The 16,776-nt window shown below is 34.3% G+C and overlaps 1 long non-coding RNA gene across 1 annotated transcript in view; it reads left to right on the forward strand.

The window, feature by feature from the left end:
* The window catches only part of LOC129532410 (uncharacterized), a 303,649-nt gene extending 287,698 nt beyond the window's left edge, over nucleotides 1–15,951 (forward strand). The window contains exon 3 of the long non-coding RNA XR_008678149.2: nucleotides 15,749–15,951. This is a non-coding gene — a long non-coding RNA (uncharacterized lncRNA). The remainder of the gene's footprint in view (nucleotides 1–15,748) is intronic.
* The last annotated feature ends 825 nt before the right edge of the window (nucleotides 15,952–16,776 follow it).

Below are 16,776 nucleotides of genomic sequence, written 5' to 3' on the forward strand. Positions count from 1 at the left end.
ATTAAGGTGTCCCTCAGCTTCAAACCCACACCTCCAAACTCTGGGGTACTACGGCTGGAACTCTGCAAACACACATTGCTTTGCTAGGGGATTCTTTGTTATGTTTTGCAAATATTAGAAACTAAAGGAAACCAGACAGCCCATGAAGGGCAAAGTTACTTGCTTCTTCAAGTTTTGTTTCCCATTCCTGTTAGCATCACCTCAGCAAAATCATTCACCCTGATAACAGAAGTGGATTCCACTAATATCAGTTGGCCACAGTTTCTCATTTGCGTCCCAAACTCTTAGAACCAGCCTCATGAAACAACCTCAGAGATACACGCCCAGCATGTTTTTTGAAAGTCGGAGCTGCAGCTGCAGAGAGCGGCATCTCCATATTTCTAGATTCTGATTATCTTAACCTATTCCTGTTGGTCTGCAAGTGTTTACAATGGCGGCTACTTTGTGTAGTTAATACCTCTGTGTTCTTTCTATTTTTATAATAATTTCACAGTAGAATTACTAAATAATTCTACTTAATAATTTTTATATACAATGTCTAATTTAGCATTTCACTCTACCAATAGCTATTTATACAGAATTGTTTATTAAATGTTCTCTGTTAAAATAACTGGAGTGGTTCAGATTTCTTTACTGGAGTCTAGCTGATAAAAAGATAGTTGAATGCCGGGGGCAGTGGCTCACGCCTGTAATCCCAGCACTTTGGGAGGCCAAGGCGGGCGGATCACGAGGTCAGGAGATCGAGACCATCCTGGCTAACACGGTGAAACCCCGTCTCTACTAAAAAATACAAAAAAAAAAATTAGCCGGGCACGGTGGTGGGCGCGTGTTGTCCCAGCTACTCGGGAGGCTGAAGCAGGAGAATGGCGTGAACCCAGCAGGCGGAGGTTGCAGTGAGCTGAGATCGCGCCACTGCACTCCAGCCTGGGCGACAGAGCCAGAATTCGTCTCAAAAAAAAAAAAAAAAAAAAAAAAAGATAGTTGAATTAAAATTTTTCATTAATTAAAAACAAAAAACAAATGAAACCTTAGATTTTATTACTTCGATTATTTTCCTTTACACCTAACAAAGGCCAGTTTCAAGCAGAAAGTAGCAGTTTATTAGCAGTTGGGATGAGAAAGAAAAACAAATAATCTCAAAATGTGAAAAGCGCACAGAAAAAGCAAGTCTTGGCATTCTGTTCTGGAGGTATTATGGAAATTAAAACACTGTTTATTCACAAAAAAGCAATATAGCCCAAAATGTTTACATAGTTCCCCCAAACACTAACAAGCATTGATTGCCTCCTGCCTTCTTGTGCGCATGCCATATCATTGCCACATTGCTCTACCGTCTGACCAAAAGCTTTGGCATTGTCATAGCTTTCACCCTGTGCTTCATGTTACTTCCTTTATGTGGAGCCTCTTACATTTGTCCCTCAGAATAACTCTTCCACACCTGATAAGGCCAGTTTGGAGACGTGTCCCAAACCCTCCAGTCAGTCCTGCCAGCTTCCTTTGCTAGGCTCCGTGAAAGCCTTATTAACATTTTTAAAATAAATCGGTGTACACACACACACACACACACATACACACACCCACACGTGTGTATATATATATTTTATTCTAATTACATATTTGGTTATTGGTTTTCATTATAATTGAATTTTGCCAGGTTAGAAATCATGCTTTATCTATTCCTGTGACACTGTCTGACATGTAGCTGGTATTCAAAAAATGTTTTTTATATGAGAAAATAACTGAATATTAACTTACTTTATGACCATCTGCTAAATATGTTGACAAACTATCCACATTACAAACCCCACAAAGCAAATGTACATAAAGATTTCATACTTGGTTAATAGTTCACGATTCCATTAAATTGTTTTCTGTTTATACAAAGATGCTGCCACCATTTCATAGCTAGGATTTGGGTCTAGTAATATGTTTAGGGGTAAAAAGACTGACTGAAAAATTAAACAAGAGAGGCAGTGGTTTGTGTGGATAAGCCAGCTGAAATGCGCTTTAGATTACTAATTGTATATGTACTAGATATACATATTATGTATATGTAGTATATGTATATGTTATCTAGTACATATGGAACTATCCCTCACTTCATGTGATTTTTCTGTTCAGTTCTTCCAATCCTCAAGTGCCACAATAGCATGGATTTGTTGTAGGCTCCTTCTGTGAACAACAGAGAGATTTTTCCTGAAATACATTCAGAAGTAAATATAATAAAAGGTTGGCTGGGCGCAGTGGCTCACGCCTGTAATCCCAGCACTTTGGGATGAGGAGGCGGGCGGATCACCTGAGGTCGGGAGTTCAAGACCAGTCTGACCAACATGGAGAAACCTCATCTCTACTAAAAATACGAAATTAGCTGGGCATGGTGGCACGTGCCTGTAATCCCAGCTACTCTGGAGGCTGAGGCAGGAGAATCGCTTGAACCCAGGAAGTGGCGGTTGCGGTGAGCCAAGATCATGCCATTGCATCCCAGCCTGGGCAACAAGAATGAAACTCTGTCTCAATAATAATAATAATAATAATTAATTAATAATAAATAAATAAAAGGGTCAATCGAAATACTTATTTTAGAATCCCCCTAAATGCAAGAGAAAGTAGATCTTTATACTTTCCAAGATCAGGAAGTTTAACAATTAGGTGTGCCTGGATATGCTTGTGGCCATATTTCTCAGCACAGATGTGAACTTTCAGAAAATGAAGCACGACAGATGAAATAACCGCCGTGAGAGATGGAGAAAGAGAGAGAGGTGACGAATGTACGAAAAATGAAGGTTTCTAAAAATACAATTCGATCACTTGAGCGTAGTGATGCCTGAGTCTACCTAGCTCAATTCTAAGACTTTGCTGGCAAGTGATTTTATAAATTTTGGGGTGATTAAGCTAGATGGAACTTTGTCTGGCTTTGACAGTAAGGGTCTTGATCGTACTGCCTTTTAATTATTTCCATTAGCACGGTTCTTTGAGAACTTATGAAATAGTTTATATGACTTCACATCCTACAATATAGTAGTTAATTGTGAAAATCCGTAACTCAGGATTCACTTCAGATATATTAAGTAGTACTTATTCACATAACCAACAAATTCTCATAAAATCTAGAACCAAATGAATCTTTGAACAAGTGTAATAATTTCATACATTATATTTTGGAGAGACGGATTGTTAACTTAAGCTTCATGTATCCAGTAAGTTTGAACTTCCAGCTTCACAGTGTAGACTACAACAATGATGAAGAGAACATATAAACTTCTTGCCTATGTTGATTTAAAATCTGCATTTGTTTTATTCTGGTTTTGCTAAGTTATTCATTTTTAATTGACAGGTAAAAACTGTATATATTTATATAATATACAACATGGTGTTTTGAAATATGTATACATTGTTACTTAGATACACACTAAGAATGGCTAACACATGCATTACCTTACATACTTATTTTTTGTGGTTATTACACTTAAAATCTACTTTCTTAGCAATTTTCATGAATAAAGTACACTTTTATTAACTACAGTCACCATGTTGTAGAATAGATCTTTTGAACACAATCAACATTCATGTAATGTCTAATCTTAACACAATACTGAGCAAGCATACTCTTTCTTACATTTGACAGTTCATCGTATGTTTGAGTACAGCTATTTTTTCTTCTGTGTCTTCTTAATTCTAAGTTAAACAGCTCATATTCCTCAGCTATTCCTTTTGAAATAAAATCCAGAGTATCTGCCATTTTCCTTACTTCTCCTGGGTGCTCTCTGTTTTCATTATGTCATTTTTCTCCTAAAATGTACTGAATGTGCTTCTTCTAAATTGAAAGCAATTTGCAAAATGTTTTCTACCCAGATTAGCATATAATGAACACATTACTAATCATGACTAGGATACAATATAGTTATTGGTGCAGTCAAAGTCTGTGTTATATTTTAAGTGTAATTGAACAATATTGAACTGCGGTCAACTAAAACCCACAGATCATTTACACACAAATTGCGCCAAACACGGAGCTTTACTAATTCACATGAAGATGTGGAAAACTAAGCAATTCATCTACTTTCCTCTATTTGGTTTTGTGCATATTTGGTTATTAAGAAGTATGGATCAAGTAATAAACTATTTAGAACTATAATTTTGAAGGTCTTTAGCAGATTATTTTACAAAGATCATTTAATGTAAGTTGGCTGAAATAATTAGTTAGCATGAATATGTAATGATCAAACAGCTAGAGGACTGCCTTTTCATTCTTAACTGAATTGTGTAGTTGTGTTTAATTCATTAAATTAATTAAATAGGTTAATACTATTGTAGACTCTACATTTAATATGTATTCGGGGAGCTAAATTTTCATTACCACATATTTTATGTTATGTGATGATAAAATCTAAAAATGCTTAGTTTATAAATTGTGTAAAATAAGCAAAGGCATGAATTATTACAAGAAATGCCTCAATAGTAAAGAGGACAATTAATAAAATGTTTAGACACACATGAAGAAAAAATACAAAATACATACAACTGTAGGATTACATATTTTTTCAAACAACTTTATAACATGAAAATATTTCTATTATTAAATAGTCTTCAAAATTACAAATTTTAACTAATAGACCAGGATTTCCTGTGCCTTAGTAATCAGTCTTACAGGTTTGTGGCGTATTTTTTTTTTAATTATTGTTTTTAGCTGAACCGAAGGGAGTTACAGAACAGGACTTATGGCTGTTCTGAGAGCCTTTCAGTATGATGATTCCAAAATATCTGGATAACAGGGCTTTTTGTCTAGTGCCTTATGCTAAGTTAGGAAAATCTTTGGATTCCTTGTTAGCCAGTAGAATCTGAAAGTGACAAATACTGACTGACTTCATGCCTGTTTGCACTGTACTCCATTGTACTCTGTAATCTTAATGTATAGCCCATCCCTGGAGATGGATGAAGCATAGCTGGATGAGCTGAGGTGGTCTCTGGTACAACACCCAGATCCATTTCTGTGCTGTATTTTGTCACCTTAATTTATGCCACCTTGGACCTGGATGGTAGCAGTGGAGCATCCATATAGCATCAAATGTTCTTAATGTCTCAGACCTATTATCCACAAGAGTGTATCTCATAGTCATGCTTGTTTGAGACCAGGAAACTGGCACTTTCTTTGTGGCATGTTTCTGATTATGTGGCCGTGTCTCCTGATTATGTTGATTTCCTTCAAAATCTTTTGGCATTTAAACTGTGTTTGATTTATTGCCAGGAGATCTACATTTATTACTTGTATCAATATGAGCTCATCATGGAAATTTTTCCGTTTAGTAGTCATGTATTTGTACATTAAAAGGTGCAGTGTGCAAAAGAAGGGAGAAGGGAGATTTTCATTTCTCATAAAAATCTCAATTAATAACCCCATCATGCAGATATGACAAATTATGAAATAATTTATTTTCTTGTCATTGTTTTTGATTTTACTTTCTGTTTAGTTTTTGTGTTTGAAAAAAATGAGAATTTCTGCTGTTATCTGCCAGATGATAGGAGAAATTTTTTTAAGTGTGTTATGAAAGGATGCAAAATACATCATACTTGATGAACCAAGACCACTTTAATCCCAGAATATTCTGTGCTATTTGAAGTGCACTGTTATAAGTTCTAGTCTAGTAAATAAGTTATATTATCCTTTCTAAATAATTATGTATCCTTTTAATAATTCTAAATAAATATTTCCCAAGGAAAACTAAATCCTTACATCAAGTGGGCAACCATTGGAGTTAAGAGGTGTGGCTTCCTAAACATGCCATCCTGCTGAGACTCTGACTGACGTAGAAAGTGTTTTTAGATACCTAGACTTGCCTTTTTTCATCATAAGCAATGGATCAGATGAATATAATATTTGGGAATACATTGTTATACTATTCAAACCTCTGACATTTCTGCTGTTTTTTGGCTTCTAATACGTGTTTAGGTCTGAAGCCAGCCTCATCATTTTTTATCTTATTTCCTTCTTTTTTAATATATTGATTTTAATATATTTATATTTTATTTATGCTCAGAATTCATATGTTCATTAGATAGTTTTTATATGTGAATCACTTAATTCTATGTTGTATTGGCAATCCCCTTCTATCTTTGTAATTTGTCATTTCTTCACAACAGTAATAAAACAATTAAAAACTGTCTTTTTATTATATATTTGATTATTGAGTTTGCTCAACTTCCTTCTTCAGGAAAACCAATATTTTGAACTTTGTATCTGTTCTCTTTCCTATATCTCTATCACCTTATTATCATTTTTACTTCTTATTTTTCTACTTTTTTGACTTTCAATGACATTTCTATGTTTTAATTTTTCTAGGGTAAATAATAATTATGCTATTCATTTGTAGTTTTCTTATTCTTCCTTATTTCATCTATCTTCATTTTTCTTTCCATCTCTTTTTACCAACACTTTCTCCAATTCAATTGTCCTCCATCTCTTCTATTGTCTCCCCTTATGTGAATCCAAGCCTTAATACTATCTGACAACACAAAGTAAATGCTTTCCAAATTTTTCTTGTAGTCAATCCTTTCAAGAGATTATTCTTCTCCAACTTGAATCATTATTTTCTCCTTTTCCAATAAATAATCTTGTAAGAGTTCTCACTTTTATTTATTTTCAGTATACTAATACTTCAACCAGAAATATCAATTCTAGTCATATTTTTGTCTATAAACAAGGTGGAATTCCTTGTTTCTCCTCTTTGTGTATTTTGATGTCAGAAAGTACTCCTTAAGTGATTACTCTGGAAGACTTGGAGACATGTATAACTCATCACCAAATTTCAAAATAGCAGCAATCATTCAGTATTGTGTGGCTGGATGATAAAGGAATGTGTTGTTTCCACTTTCTGGATATCTTAAACACTCTGAATTTATCCTATTAAAGAGAGAGGGAAGGAGATTGAATATGAATAATAAGCAAGAATACCCAGGGAACAGCTTCCCCACGATTTTCCCCACATATATTCTCCGTACTTCTCAATCCACATGTCCTATGTGAACTTCCAAGACCTATCCATTTCTGCCTCAGATCTGTATAGTATTTCTGGGAACTACTATCTAAAAGTGATGGGGAAAAATGTTATGGTTGTGTAAAAAGGTGGAAGAACAAACAGTGGGTCATAGATGGCGGTTCTCAGCAGTTAAGTGGCACATTTCTTGGTGGTGTAGACCAGGACTTTCTTACCTTCACAGATATGTTTGGTCAGGTTTACATAGTCCTTTAAGCTAATTTTTTGTTTTTGTTTTTGTTTGTTTTTACATTTTGAGTTACTTTAGACAAGCCATGTACTCACTTGCTATATAATCCCAACTTTATGAATGAGAATAAAGTCTGATTTGCAGGTTTCTGTTGTCTGCGGCTTCTGGTGGGTATTTGAATTTACAATCTCAGGAAAGACCTCAAATTTACAGGAGAGGGCCAGCAAACTTAATTGTGCCATATCTGGAGCGTCAGCATGCTGCATTCATTTGAACACATTTTGGCCTAACAAGTTTTGTTTGGCCTAACAAACTTTCACTAACAAGTGAAAGTTTCTCTCCCAGATTTTAGTGATAGAGCAGTTTTTTAGTGTTAGTGTTCAATATAATGATAAAATTTTGTCTCCTGTTGAGCTATCCTTAGATATTTTAGTTGGAAAATAAAATAGTTAAATCATAAACTTGAAAACAATTCAATTTCTAGAAATTTCCTTCAAGGCAAATTTAATCAATTCTGCTCACTTCATAGATTTATTTGAAGAGTTTCAAATTGCTTTCCTGAGGTTATATTGGTATTTATGGTAGGCCTCAATCTAGGGACAACATTCTTTCCACACTCTGCACACGTCAAATATTTCATATGGAGCTTGTTATTTTGCCAGTCTTGTCCAACTTTTAAGGTACTTTTTATATTTATTATTTTCCCCTTAAGGGCATCCATGGAAGTCATTATGTGAAAATTCATGTAATTCTAATAAAATAAAAACCAGTTTAGACAATTTTTTAAAATTTTATTTCTAAAGCACTGTTGCTAATCAAGTTATTCTATTTTTTTTAAAGCTAAAGTGCCTCAGGTTGCTCAATAGTAGGTGATTTCTTAAATTTTCCAGTGAAAATATCCAAAATATTTTTTGTCAATCTATGTAGGTAAACATGAGAGGTGCTAATATTTCTTATGATATTTATTAATTTGGTTATATATTTGATATGTAAAATTATAATTAACAAAATTTTTAAAAGAAAATTATGACATATGAAAATACAAATAAACACGTGTCAAAGAAGTAGTAAAATGTTACAAGCAGTTCAAAGATCATCCCAGAAGCTAGGATATTTACAGTCAAAGTTAGGATAAGATTGCCATATTAGATAAAAACTGGTTGATATCCAAAAATGTCATAATTCTCTGGTTTATTTGTTACACTGGGTGGAAATTATCTTGCAATTCTACCATACAAAAGTCTACGAGTTCACAATTAACCTTACTATTTCTATAGCACTTAATCAATATTAAATAGTGAGTTTAAATACATTCCTTAGAAAATTTTTTGTGGCTTTTCAATTCATATAACATTGAAGAATGTACTGACTACCTTTCTTGTCTTATTTAAAAATTTTGGACAATGTTTTCTGACATACCAATTTCAAATTGTAGTTTTCCACTAATATTTCATAAAGCAGTTTATCTCATATGAACAATTTTATTTCAATCAATGTCTTTATGATTATTTGGGCAGGTTGTGGGGTGTAAAACACATTTCTTTAAATCACATCATCTTTATTTCTCATTTGTTTTCAATCCAAAGCATTTTGTATCTATTATTTTTGTTGTTCCTTAGCAGAAGGACCCTCTTCTTATTTGTGATCTCCAAAACATAACCATTTACTTTATTACCTTAAGTAATCTACAAAAATTTTCTTTGCAGCAGCAACATTTGAATTTGTGAAGTCAGAGTCAGAAATAAATCAATCTACATTAATTCAATTTCTTTGCTCTTCACAATTTTTCTAATCACCGTCTTGCGTTTTCTTTATAAGGATTCAAAATTAGCATAGATCAAAGACATTTTTTGCTAATGTGTATTCCCAATACATCTTTATTAACAACAATAATGTAATTGAGATATTGTCCCCATAAAATAAAAATACAGAAATTAAAACTAAAAGTCTTTCTCAAGATTTATGAGAGTTAATTTTGGGGCCAAATAATAATTTCCATTAATTTTGACATTAACAAAATTTTTTTCAACTAATCTTTTTGACAGAGCAATTTATGGGTGATGCCTGTTACTCTCCCTCTTCCCCAGAAATAACAGGGACATTTTTGATGCTCTCAAGATTAATTGTTAAGTTCACTTAAGAGTTTACTAATTTGTGAATTATACTTTATCCTTAAAGCCAGTGTCATTTGTTTAACCCTTTGTTTACTGTTTAATCACTCCTTTTAGAATAGTTGCAAACTATCTATTTACAAGATCACAAATTTTTTGTCTTATATCTTTGAGGGTTATGTCTTATGTTCAACATTTTAACACAGTAGTAAAAAAATCCGTGATATATGTTCGAATAACATACCTATTTATTATGATCAATGTTTACAAAAGAGATCCTGGAATTAAACAGAAGATACCCTAGTGTCACTAATAGATACCTGGTAAAATTATCACAATTTTAAAGAAGATGTTGATGTTTTATACCATATGAAAATATTCCTTGATTATTAATTATGGTGCTGATAAGTACTACACTTAAGTCTACACATACCCTAAGATAATGAAAATTTTACATAAATAGCATTTTGAATGGCCATAATGTATAAGAAGGTTTGGAGAGTATCTCTGGACTATCTATTATACCATCCTTTCTTCTTTTTGCTTCTTATCACTCATTACTCCCTTTCAGTTACTGGATTGTGAAAGATGATAAGACCAAAATTTTAAATACATACAGCAATTGGTAGATCCAATAAATAAGACAGCTAGCTACTAATACTCAGTTTACACCAGGGGGTCAGAATCTGCAATAAGGGGCCCCTAATGTTCCATCGTAATTTACTTACAATTAGACATATGCTTTATTTCTGCTATTTGCTAAGGCTTACAATTATAAACTTTTAATAAAGTCAGAAAAGGAACTAGACTTCTCTGTAGCTCATTAAATCCATTCCATTTTACTTATATGCAGGATTTAAGTACACTTTATTGTCAGTAGTCTCCACACTAGTTTTACGTGACAACTGAAAGCCTAACAGCCCATGGTTTATCTCATAACAATTTCCCGTTCTGTCCCAGATTGATATATCTTTGCAAATGAGTCTAGCTGTATCTCCAAGGCTGTTTTACAAAGGCCTATTATTACTCTGATTTAGTTGTTTCATCAATTTCCAGACAACCAGTAATACGGCAAACACATTCACATGCTAATATGGCCTCAAGGACATACCTGAATTTAAAGTCAAGTAATCACACTACAAAATAAAACTTTCTTTTCTTCTGAAAGGTGGTGCCTTTCTTATACCAGGCTTAATAATCAAATGACTATTGCATTAATCACGGATAGTCTCTAAGATATGAAAAATTAGATTTTAAAAAAATTTCTTACTCTCATCCATTAAAACCTAGACACAAAATAAATGTTTAGATTCCATAGTGTAAATTGCACATTAATGTGTCTTCAATTAAGACTTTGATAACTACCCATAATATAACTGATTCTCAAAGTGAGGGCACAAATCCTTTGAGAATTCAGAGATTTAAATTATTTTTGTTCCCCTACACCATGCCTTCATCTCTGTGTTTGCAACTATGCCTCTCTCTCTCTCTCTCTCTCTCTCGTTTGAGAATGAAACAATGCCATTCTTTTCAAATTTGTTCTTCTTCATGGAAGGCTCAACATACGGTAAATTTCTGAGATTGAGTGATTTTCACTTGTTTTTTTTTTAAAAAAACACATTTTCTTAAGGGAATATGTGCATGTCTAAGATATTGCAATACTCTGGCATGGAATAACAAGAAAAGGAAGCTACAAGGATAAAATATGCTTGGAGAAAGAAAAAGAATATGAGACAATCTCAAATTTGTATATAAATGTGAATACAACACTGTGATCAATTTAATATGTTAAAACAATTGAGGAAATTTTTTGACTATAAAAATAATCAGGAAAAGCAGAAAATCTTGGACATGGGCAAAAGAGATTTCTGAGTTTTCTTTCAGTGGCATGCCAGTTGTTGCCTAAGAGACTCTGGGGATCATCTGATGCTATTGGGGTGTGTACCACTTAATGTCCTTGACTAAGCTATTAATAGAATTTAACTTGCAGAAAACTGAGAGTAATGCACATTCTTCATGGTCATAGCGATGAAATGGCTCTAATTCAATGCTGATGGAAATCAATAGTAACTGGTAGAGCAGTGGTCCCCAGTGTTTTTGGCACCAGTCACCAGTTTTGTAGAAGACAATGTTTCCAGAGACAGGGGGCAGGGGTGGTGGTTTCAGGATGATTCAAGCACGTTACATTTATTGTGTACTTTATTTCTATTGTGATTACATTGTAATATATAATGAAATAATTATACAACTCACCATAATGTAGAATTAGTGGGAGCCCTGAGCTTGTTCTCCTATAACCAGAAGGTCCCATCTGGGGGTGATGGGAGACAGAGACAGATCATCAGGCATTAGATTTTCAAAAGCTGTGTGCAACCTAGCTCCCTCCCATGTGCAGTTCACAACAGGGTATGAGAATCTAATGCCACTGCTGATCTGACAGGAAGCAGAGCTCAAGTGGTAATATGAGTGATGGGGAGTGGCTGTAAATGCAGATGAAGCTTCGCTCACTCACCCACATTGTTCACCTCCTGCTGTGCAGTCCATGGCCCAGGGATTAGGGACCCCTGTGGTAGAGTATGTAAATCTCTGTGATTCAAATCTTTATTTTACTGACTTTAAACTCTTTCTGGTTCCCTCAGTAATCAGAGTTCAAAATTGACATATGCATATTTTATATTTGTATGAGAACAATGGTTTTAACATTTTATAAACTCAACTTTTACTGAATAATTACTACAATTATGTGTGTCAAGAATAAAATAAAAATTAAGAAAGATTATGTTTAGCCCCTAATATGAGAAAGTTACTATTTGCCAGATCATGTGACTATGGACAGTCTAAGTTATTCTTACAAACCAGTTACATTTAAGAAGTTGTGGCTTGAATGAATCAAGTATATTTTAACGTAAGTGATTGTCTATATTGGAAACAGACTTCATTTGTCTTTATTTTGCCTTTGGAGTATCCTTTCATCCAGTTTCATTTTATCCTAGTTTGTGCTCTCACAGTCTTCATTGCTTTGGTAGATCTGTGACTGCTTTTGTTGAGAGGACTTGTCCAAGAAGGATGAACAGTCAGTGTCACTGTCAGAAGACACAAGGAACGTTGTGCAGTGTGGATTGATCTAAAGTCAAATTGGCCTAGCAGATTCTAATATAAAGTGCATATTGTACTGTTCTTATAGTTTTCGTTAAGGCTGAGTAAACACAACTTTAAATAATGATAATAATAAAAGTAGCCATCTTTTCTGTAAATTGGAAGAGGACTATACAAAAGGGTAAAATGCTGACAGGTGGTCAGCAGTAACTCCTGGACAAAGTAAATATGGGTGGGTGAAGCAGCATGAGACACTCCTCTGACTAATGGGGAATAGAAGCCTGGTCAGAACACTGTTGATGCCTATGCAGATATAACAGAGAGAGAGGAAATTTCAAAGGGTAGCCTCAGGTTTTCTTGAGCCAAGCATATTTGGACTTTATTTTTGTGACCTCTTTTGTTTCCATTAACTGCTCAGGACTAAAGGACAATCCTTGAGATTATCACAAAGACCTGAGATGTCTCCCGTTATATGTGCACAGACCCACAGTGGGAGAGTTTGCTAGACCTGTGATTTAAATCAAATAGTTTTTCTTAAAAACTTTCTCCAATAACTAATAACTTTCACTGAAGTTCTTTTTATTATCCATTATCAAAGTTCCTAACTGCAGCAGCAGCTGAAGTTAAAACTAATATAAAAATTGCTTTGTTTTTTCCTATTTCTCTCTTATATTTGAGCAGCATGAACAAATTTTTACAATTTTGAAAATATGTATTGATGGATCCTGGCAGCATTCAACTGAGGAATAAGAATAAGAACACTCATGGAACAAAATAATTTAAGAAATTCAAGGTTGTATGCAAATTTATGAAGCTATGTAATATTTTGCTTCATGAATCTATTTCTTTAAATATTTTCTGTGAGAATATAAAATAAGAGAAAGCTTTTATACCTATAGTGTTTTCCTTAAATAAATTATCATTTTGGAAGAATTTTTATATTTAAATGTAGATGCCCTAAGGAAGGATTTATCTTAGTTCCAATAATTAAACATATTAAATTGCATATAATGGGTAAGATATCGTGAACTAAATTCTTAGGTGAGCTGCCTCATGTTTTATGTGGAATACCTTTCATGGTAGTTTTCATGTTAATGCCTGGCAAAATGATTTTGTGATTTGAAAGCAATAAACATTATTTGCAATTTATGATCAAGTTATTCATCTATCCACTCAATGTATTTTTAGTGAGCTCTAGTTTGGTTCAAGCATTTTTGTTCTGCCTATGGGACAGGGCAAAGATAAAAGTGGGATTAGAAAAGCAGGTCGTCTAGGCCGAGCACAGTGGCTCACACATGTAATCCCAGCACTTTGGCAGGCCAAGGCAGGCAGATTGCTTGAGCCTAGGAGTTCGAGACCAGCCAGGGCAATATGGTGAAACCCCACCTCTGCAAAAAAATATAAAAAATTAGCCAGGGCAATATGGTGAAACCCCACCTCTGCAAAAAATACAAAAAATTAGCCAGGTTCAGTGGCACTTGCCTGTAGTCCCAGCTACTCAGGAGGCTGACAGATGGGAGGATCCCTTGAGCCCAGGAGGTCAAGGCTGCAGTGAGTGGAGATTGCGCCACTGCACTTCAGCCTGATTGACAGAGTGAGACTGTCTCAAAAAAAAAAATAAAAGAAAAAGAAAAAAGTAAAAGGAAAACATGTACTCCTGACATCATTCATGGTAGAGACAGACATATATGCCCCAACTATTTTTCAAATTCTACTGTGGTTTGTACATTAGAATAATGGAAAACAGTGTACTATGAGGCCAGAAAGAAGGAAGAAATTAATACCAACAAGGATAACTTATAAAGACTTCAGGAAGTAAGGGGAAAAATTTCTGAACTGTAAAGATAGGTATAAGTTTATTGAGCAGAGATGTAGGGAGAGAGGGTGAATAGGCACTAGCTAGGAAGAAGTACACCACAGAGACAGAGCCATAACCATACACAAGGAGTAGAGAGACTAGTAAGAAATTCAGGATGACTGGAGTGTTTTATATGTATATTGCACATATGAAATGTACGGGTGGGATAGGTGGCTGAATGCTTAGATTGCTGAGAACATTGCATGCCAAAACAAGGAATACTGATAAAATTAGTCCACAGTGGGAGCCACTAAAATTGTTGGTCCATTGTGAAGTGATGTAACAGAGCCTCAAATTTGCATAAATAAGAGGATTATGAATATGGTATTATTCTCACAAAAATGAATGACTAGTCCAATAACTCAAAAACAGTAAATTACAAAGCTGGTAGTAGAGCCTAAATCTTGCCAGTACAACAGTTCAAGTGTATCCCGGTTATACATAAATTGGAAAAGTTTCGTTAAATATCAGGCATATTATTTTCTTTGATATTTTTAATCTTCCAAAGAAGATTAAAAAAAATATCTGGAATAAATGCCAAAAAATTATTTTTAAATGTATTGCTCCAGAGATATTCAATGAAGTATTAATTTCAAGTTTTTGCACATAATACTATAATAGAAATATAGAATAGTACTGACAAGTATGTTAAGACAAATAATAAAATCTATTTTAACTATTTTTTAAAGATTCTCTATTATATAGAAAGAAAGGTCATGGAACTCAGTACCCAAAATAAATTATTGAAATTTTCTTTAAACTAACAATGTGTATTTAGAATACGTTTTCTGTATTTTAAACATTGTACTCTAGATCATTATCTTTCCGTACTAAAAAGCTAACTCCTGTCACAAATATTATACATTTTATGCCTAAAAATATCTAAATATATGTTTTAGTTTTACATTTTATGTGGGAGTCAAAGATGTCCTAAAGAAAGGCATCTTTTAAAATTTCTTAAGCACTTCCATTTTTCTACAAAGTCTATGTTACACTTAGGTTAAAAAGAAGAATGAAAACCCCTCAAGCCAGATTTTATGACTTTTTATATCACACTGAAAAGTCAAATGAACTACAGATTTGAACCATGGAGATTTGTGCCCTACTATGAAACGATCAGTATTATGAAAACTGCCATTATATTTTATGATGCTATTTGACCACTACATAGGTACTTTCATTATCTGACAATAATATTCAATTTGCAAAACTAGCCCCAGTCATTTTAAGTGCCCAGCATGCAGGAAAGCATTAAGCATTTTGTATTGGTTTTTGTAGAGGGCCTTGTAGTGACCAGACTGGTACCTTCCATTTTTCTCTTTTAGTAGTTGGGTTGCTGATCTCACAAATCATATTTCGGTTGGAAATGAAAGGTGCACCGCTGCCAGCATTTTGTTAGAAATAATGACACACTTTACTACCTGTAAGTGCTGACTGAGTGCTTCTGCCTTTTCTTCCCAAGGTGACTGTAACACAGATTGATGAAAGATTCTGCAGGACGACAAAGGTTAAAGATGCAGACCCGGAGCTAGAAGCCAGCACTGACACTGATGGAGTGGACTGGGATGAGAATGCCCACATTATTGTCCTATCCTCTGATAACCGATGTAATATGAAAACCGACTACAGAAGAAAGGAACAAATTAAATCCATTAATCAAGCATATCTCTGCTAAACAGTTGTTCGAAACTGATGAACAAATGAAAAATTTACTGTTTGTTTTCATGCTTGCAAGGATTGGGGAAGAAAATTAATTATAAGGTACTGGCCACACTATCAGTTAAGTTTTTCTTGAGAAAACTGTTGCTTTGTCGAAGGACAAATGAACTTCATTAGGGAGATTAGTTTCAGCTGGTAGTTTTGCATTAGTACGAACTAATAATACACACTTCAAAAGATACCCTGAGTAAGATTATGAAAATTGAAATCCATTTGTTACTTCTTAATTTACTAACTGTTAGAAAATGACCACTCTATTACTTATCATGAAACCAGAAGGAAACCAAACACTGCTCACCTTTCAACTAAGTGCCTGAAAGAGAACTGTTGCAGTGTGGGCTTTGTGAGTGCTGCGATGATGAACTTATGCATACAGGGGTTATAACTTGGCCACGGCATTTTACTCTTATGTTGAAGCATGTCATGCAGAGCTCCATGCCAAACGCAATTTTTGATAAGCTTCTTTGAAATCCTTTTCTTTTCAAATGTTTTAAATGAATTGGACAAATAGCAAACTGACATCTGATATTCTGAATTCCCCTTAAATCTATACAGAGCAAGAACAGAAAAGAGAAAACGCTACTTTGCTATCAATCCTGTATGGCCAGTGCACTGAGGCTCCTAAGCTGGCCACAGTGAGTGCAGTCCAGTTTCAATGTTCATTGAATCCCTGGCCTTTCTGTCAAGGCAGCTAAGAACAGAGCCAATCACTGCTCTGGGTGAGGGGGAGTGCTTGGCTGCAGAAACACGTCTTCCAAAACCTGGAGTGAG

Source organism: Gorilla gorilla, chromosome 2, assembly GCF_029281585.2.
Source record: "Gorilla gorilla gorilla isolate KB3781 chromosome 2, NHGRI_mGorGor1-v2.1_pri, whole genome shotgun sequence".
NCBI classification, from domain to species: domain Eukaryota; kingdom Metazoa; phylum Chordata; class Mammalia; order Primates; family Hominidae; genus Gorilla; species Gorilla gorilla.